At 33.7% G+C, this 7,027-nt stretch overlaps 2 protein-coding genes across 5 annotated transcripts in view; both read right to left on the minus strand.

Annotated features, from left to right (window-relative positions):
• hoxc6b (homeobox C6b) overlaps window positions 1-7,027 on the minus strand; it is a 357,188-nt gene that overhangs the window by 145,473 nt on the left and 204,688 nt on the right. The gene's annotated exons all lie outside the window — the stretch shown is intronic.
• rargb (retinoic acid receptor, gamma b) overlaps window positions 3,380-7,027 on the minus strand; it is a 60,939-nt gene continuing 57,291 nt past the window's right edge. For all 4 annotated transcript variants that reach the window (XM_077204495.1, XM_077204496.1, XM_077204498.1 and 1 more), the window contains one exon: window positions 3,380-7,027. This exon is cut by the window's right edge and continues 797 nt beyond it. The gene's annotated coding sequence lies outside the window, so the exon portion shown is untranslated.

A 7,027-nucleotide genomic window follows, 5' to 3' on the forward strand; every position in this document is an offset into this window, starting at 1 on the left:
CCCCTCTGAACCTTTAAACACAAGATGGAGTGATGTCCTGTGCTCCTTTACCTTTAACCATCAGACACACAGAAGGCATAGAGATCCTCAGAATGTCTATTTTATCTTTGAACCTCGAGCATCTGTCCTTTCCTAGGTCAGCAAATTTATGCCAAACTTATTCCTTCCATCATTTTTAAGTTTAGGTATCTGCTGGTTAACCTTTCCAGCACTGAAACAAGAAGACTAAAATTACTAATGTAAAATACTGTCAACAGGTTTGAGACTTAATCTTACACACAGATATATTTAAAGTTCAAGCACAAGCAAGGAAATAAACAAGGTTCAAGAAAAGCACATTTTGTCCTCAGCATGTCTTTACTGTTTTGCATTTTATTACAGTAGCCCTGTTTCTAGCATATCAATTATACACGAAGACAGAAGCACATAAAACTAAGGAATAAAATATATAGCAGAACCCCAATAAAATGTTAAGTTACTATGGAAACAGCCCTTGCAGTGGTCAGATAAATGAGCTTGTTAAAAGCTACAGCTTGTAAAACTGTATAATGTATGGACCTAGTTTTAGTCTGTGCAGCACATTATTGATCTCTGTTCAAAGAACCTTAATTATGGCAGTGATTTAATTAGTCTTATCATGTTTCTCTATTCATTAAAATTATCTTCCTAAAATCATCTTTCCTGTGGTGCCAATGAGTCTAAAACAAGACGCATATCTCACGTTTAAGTCTGTTTAATTTCAACAGAAGCATTCAAGGACTCTATGCCGACTGCCTATTCTTACTTAAATCTCTTCCAGCATAGTAGCAAACTCTTTCTGTCATATTTCTTATTAAATAATAATAATAATAAGGTGCATCGATATTGCTTTGTCCTGTTGTGTGACACTTCAAGAATATAACTTTTAATGTTGTGCTTAAAGGAATAGTTCCCCCAAAATGAAAATTATCCCATAATTGACTCACCCTAAACTCATAGGTGTATATGACTTTCTTCTTTCAGCCAAACACAGTCAGAATTATATGAAAAAATAACCTGGCTCTTCCAAGCTTTATAATGGGAGTGAATGGTAACTTAGATTTTGAAGACCAAAAAAGCACATCTATCCATCATAAAAGAAATCCATACGACTCTAGGGGGTAATAAAGGCCTTCAGAAGAGAAGCCATGCATTTTTGTTAGAAAAATATCCATATTTATAACTTTATAAACTACACTTACTTAAAAAAAGCATGCAAACCAGTTGCCTTTAAAAACAAGTAAAGTGAAATAGGAATAGTATGTGGTACTGACAAATGCTAAGTTAGTATAGATCACTTACACAAGAGTTCTATTAACTAAACACGTTTTACTTTAAATAAAATATAATTGTTACTGTGGCGAGCAGGACGAGGCTTAGGCCGGTGGCGTGATTAATGATGAGCGGAGGAGCGACGACATTGAAGAGAGAGAGACGAACAGGCCTGGACTTATGTTGGGTTTTATGTTTTATTATACGGGACAGCAGTCGTCTGTGGGGGCCTGCTTTCTTTTACTTTCATTTTGTATTTGTTTATTTTATTATTAAAGTCTTTAAATGTTCGCCGGTTCCAGCCTCCTTCTTCCCATAACAACGAACCGAGTTACATTGGTGCCAAAACCCGGGAAGGAAGAAGAGTGCAGCCGCCATCATGCAGCCTTGTCCTGCTCGCCATTTACCTTTGTTTTGTTTTGCATGCTGAATGTTGTGTGAAAGTGTGTGTGACTCAAGTATGATCAATTTCAAGATTGTCACAAATATAGAGGGATTATATAAACACAATTAAAAGTTTCAGAAGGGGTTTAGGACCTAAGTGTTAGCAACAAAATTAATAAAAGATCATTAATTGACATGAAATGTAGTTATGTTATACATCATTCATTCTTACTTTTATACAAAAACAGATATTATAATATAAGTAATATATATTACTTCTCTTCCTTTGAAACCAAATAACTGATTTCTAGTTACACCGCTGCATCAATGTAAAGATAATTACAATAGTAAAAATGAAGTTCTAAGTGCCAAACCAAAGGGAACGCTAATCACCATAATGGTGACTAAAAACATTTTAGAAAAATCGACATCAATTGTTGAAGTCAGCTTATGTGGTTCTCTCAAATTTTTCAGTTGTATTGACAATTCAACATTCAAGATGACTTTGGGAAATTGAAAAATAACTGCAGAAGTGGAGGAAATGAGTGAAAAGTCCATTCAGATTTTCCTCAAAAACCGCACTCAAACCAATCAATTAATCTTTACTTGGGTTTTTTGAGTAAACAAATCCTAGTAGTACAGCTTACTAGATATTTTACAATTAATTTAAGACATTGAGTAAAGTTAACTAAAACGTGTTAGTTAGAATCACTGTTGGATTTTACAGTGATCACTGGCTTCTGGTAACGGCCCCACGTACGCGAGTCTTTCCGGTGGAAGAGTGACCTAATACATGCGATTTTGAACGCAGTGATTGTATTGTAGACCTGCAGAGCTAGGTTTTGTTCATAAATAGTTCAGTTACACATTTTGTATATTAAAATAAGATAAATCCTACTTGACAATTAAGAGGCAACTCGGTTGATGCTTTAAAATTGTTCATTCCTAGCAGTTCCTCAGAGGTCTCAGTCACCCTGTTACTTATAACTACTTACTTATATGGCTTTGTTTTAGTGAAATACTAAACAGTGTCTTTATCCATGACATATTAAGCCTACTGAATTTCTGTCCAGTAAGTTTTACCTCTCCTTTGTGGAGCGTGTTGGATTGATTTATATTATTTTCAGTATTTAATATTATCTGAACAATTTCAATTTGGCAGAAAATAGTTAAAAATAACAGTATTTTAGTTGTTATTTATAGGCCTACTTGGTGGAAATAGTGACAGATGCTATTTGCGCCTCACTGTATTGTAGTATATATAAAACAGTATGCAATAACAACAACATAGTGTACATGAGTATATTAATTAAAATCATACTGTAAATGGATGCAGCTTGTCCCTGTCTTTAAACATGTTATGCCCACTATTAAATACCAGTTAGGCACTTCATTTCCACTTTTTGAATATTCTCTAATATGTTTTTGTTAATAAAAACCTCTACAAACTGATATGCTATAGGAAAACGGAGAAGAATGATCGCTCCTGTTATCAGACAGGTTTCTTTTGTAACTTCTTTTAGATCTTTGATTGTGTGGTAAATTTGTTAAAAGGATTCAGTCTTTAATGGCACAGCATAAGACGAGGACATCTTGAAGCAAAATCTGGATCTGTGAAACACACTCACGGTGAAGGTAAAGATTACATACGGGAGCGTAAAAATGTTCCTCTCCTAGTTCAGCAGGAAATCATGACAATACCGAGTATGATGAGAAATTTCTTTATAAAATCATAACATTTGGAAAACATACAGAAAATGCATTTACAGACGAAGTCCAGACATGATGTGGACATCATTTAAAGTCATCAATACCACTTGTGTCTTTGTATTAAGGATTTTCATTTGGATGTACAGAAAGATTCTTGTAACAGTCTCCATGAGAGTTGTGCAAGACGATTGAGAAATTTTTGCAAGGCACATAACTGAGAGAAATATTAAGAACAATGAAACACACAATTATGGGGAGAATACAAACAAATGTTAAATGCTATTATATTTAAAAAGTGTTGCTAAGAAACAGGGATTGTTTTTACAAGAAATAACACATCTAGCCTGCTTTTGTAACACCATATTAAGAGCACAAAGAACAAAATAAAATAAAAAACAGATCATTTTGTAAAATTACAAATGTGCATTAAACCATAAACTTGTTTGTTTATTCTCCTTAGCAGTTGGAAGCCTTAAAGGACCCACCATGTTTCCTATGATTCAAAACCCAAAACAGAGACAGTCACAAATAAAATTACAAATTTAGCAACAAATAATGCAAACGAACAAACATGTAATATACACATATTCCAAACCACCACAAAAATCATTCTTCATCAAGACATTTTTTTAACTCTACAGCAAAAAATGACAAAATGCAAGCACAAAAGGTAAACACTATTTAAGAAATAAAAATAAAAGAAAGAACAAAAGTCTCAGACGTTAAATCCAATTTCTCATGTTTAATGTACAAAACAGACACTGAGTCTGAAAAACAAAATCGAAAATGTTTGCTCTGATAATTCACAAGAACAGTAATATCCTCTGGCCTTTTTGAATTACACTTTGCCATGGATTGCTACATTTATACATTTGTCAAAATTAAAAGGACACGAAGGGTTAATGCATTTCCAGGGACTTTTATCATATTTTCAGAGATATGGCTGTGTTCCCTTGGTATTTACAACATATTTTGACAGCATGGTACATGCCTGAACTTAAACTGCACACTTGGCTTTGGTCTGGAAATGGAAGTATAGACACTAGAGATCATTTCAGCCCATGTTTACCACGGTTTACTGCTGCAGGTCATATTTACCCTGTCACGTATCCGGATCAGTGCATTACATGAAGCTGCTAGACTCGATGATCACTGCAGGTTTATCCAGCGCACTATGTGGTAATCATGCATTCGTTTTGGTCAGTTGAAATGATCTCATTTTTGTTGTTAAACCACATTTGAATAGTGGCTGATCATTACATTGGTGGTACATAAAAAAATACTCGCTCAATAGAGACACACAAGGAATTATGGGAGCGATCAAAAAAACAGTTCATAACATGCATCACTGATTACAGATAAAACAAAATTGTAACAAGACAAGGATAAATAAGCAATAAATAAAAGTACATGTATAGCCTATAATGTGTATGTTTATATTTGAAAATATTTTAAAAGACAACATTGTAAAAAGAAAACTGAGATGTCCTGTTGATGCATCAAATGAAACAGTTTGCAGTGACACAACGGTAGAAAGATACAAGTAGAAAGAAGATATCTTTACAGTTTAGCAAATAGTATACATGCACACATCTTTCAACATTAAACCGTATGGCTCGATCTCCAATATCTCACAGAATGTGCAGCGATCAGAAGCTTATGTCTTTGCTTTGGTAACACTGTTCTGTCATGTAAGGAGGTATAATGTTGTTATCAGCGGCACACACAAACCTCAACAGGGATGGAAATGAGATGAGAAAAATTAGAAGAAATTAGATGAGATAACACAAAAAAACACCAACTACTGTGGTGTCATTTACATAGTAATCCAAGGGGTTTTACAGAATACCATGGTAATACATTGGTATTCTGTAAAGACCCTTCGATTACTATAATGACACCACAGTAGTTGGTGTTTTTTCGTGTTATCTCATCTAATTTTTATATAAAATGATATTTTACTATATGCTGTCATTAATATTTAGGACTGTAATGTCGATATACAGTCAGTAATACCATGATACTGAATGATAACCAGATTGATTACAGAAGTCTGTTTGCATGATGCTCCAACACACTTCAAAGACTCATGGTTTACTCATAGTACATTTTAGTATGTTATAGTTGTTTTTATTTATTAGTTTTAACAAAAAGAAAAATCTTTGCTTGAGTTAGATTTTATTCTTTGGTATGGGTATTCTCTTTATAATGATGTCGATCATTCTGACTGACTGACGTAATCTAAAACCCAATTTTGTTTCATTCATTTTCATATATTAATTTGACAAACCGCTATTAACTCTTTCCCCGCCAGCGTTTTTTTTATTTTAAAGTTGCCAGCCAGCGCCAGCATTTTTGATAATTTTCACTAACGTTTAATGGCTCCCAGAATATTTTGTTGTATGAATATAACATGCAATATATCGAAAGAAAAAACAGACCGTCTGCTTTTAGACAAAAAAGGTACCTGCCTTATTCTAGCTTTATGCATTCTTTTTTTATTAATACTTGAATGTGGGTAAGTTTAATAAAAAAAGCAATAATCAAAACAAAATCAAAGAAAATCAAAACACAGATGGAGTAGATCGAGTCCATCAAGTCCATCAAAGCTTAACAGTCTTATAGCTCTTCCTGGGTCGACATTTCATTCATTAGGCTTTCATTAATTTTGATTTATATGCTGTTTAATGTTGATGATCACGTTTTTTTACATATGCATATGAATGCATTTGCTAGCACTTGTTTCTGCATCTTTTTTTGCCTGTGTTTTGATCAGGAGATTCAGTACTCTTTCAGAAGATGCGTGATAGCGCCCCCTACCATATAACAATGATAACATGGAAAGACGGATAATTCCGTCAATGGCGGGGAAAGAGTTAAAGAACTGAGCAAAACACTTTCTTGAAGCCCTGCTGGATCTGTGTAGGGTAGATTCGCCTGACTAGCATTTTCCCCCATTACCTACAAAGGAACATTTTTGACAGTTCTGGGATTGAAACTGCACATCACACTTGTACACGCCACATGTGCTCGGCTCACATTTGAGACATTACTATAGAGTTGTTACATTATACAACATATCAGTGTAGCTTTGAATGCTTTTAATACCTAATCATGTAATTCTTCTAGATCCCAGAGTAAAATGTTACATTTCAGCTTTTAATGGTAATTTTTCATAATGATACAGTATAACTAAAGATCTAAATGTATATGAATAGCTAGTGCACGCATACTCTGATCTACAGACTGTAGAGATTGATTTGCCCTGAGTGAAAAGTTTGATTTGTAATAATGTAATGAATGTGATGTAGTGTTATAAATCTAAAAATTTAACTTTCAATTCAAAATATCAACCTAAAAACAATTATTTTATAATCTTCTAATGCCCCAAACCCTAAAATTGGTATAAATGGTCAATTCAGATGTATAAAATGGCTGTAGGAGATTGTTGGAGCGTTTAGTAAAAAGCATGTACTAAAAAACACATAAAAACACACTGAAAGAAGAATAGAGTTGTTGAAAAGAAAGCATATGCCAAATGTAATATATCTGAGACAATGCAACATCAAGAGTACAAAGTTATGGAGTAAATGTGTGTCTAGAAAAAAGTTTTTAGACCACTGAATTGGTCATGTGGTTGTTT

Source organism: Siphateles boraxobius, unplaced genomic scaffold, assembly GCF_051911475.1.
Source record: "Siphateles boraxobius isolate OS27281-9 unplaced genomic scaffold, OSU_SipBor_1 5, whole genome shotgun sequence".
NCBI lineage: Eukaryota > Metazoa > Chordata > Actinopteri > Cypriniformes > Leuciscidae > Siphateles > Siphateles boraxobius.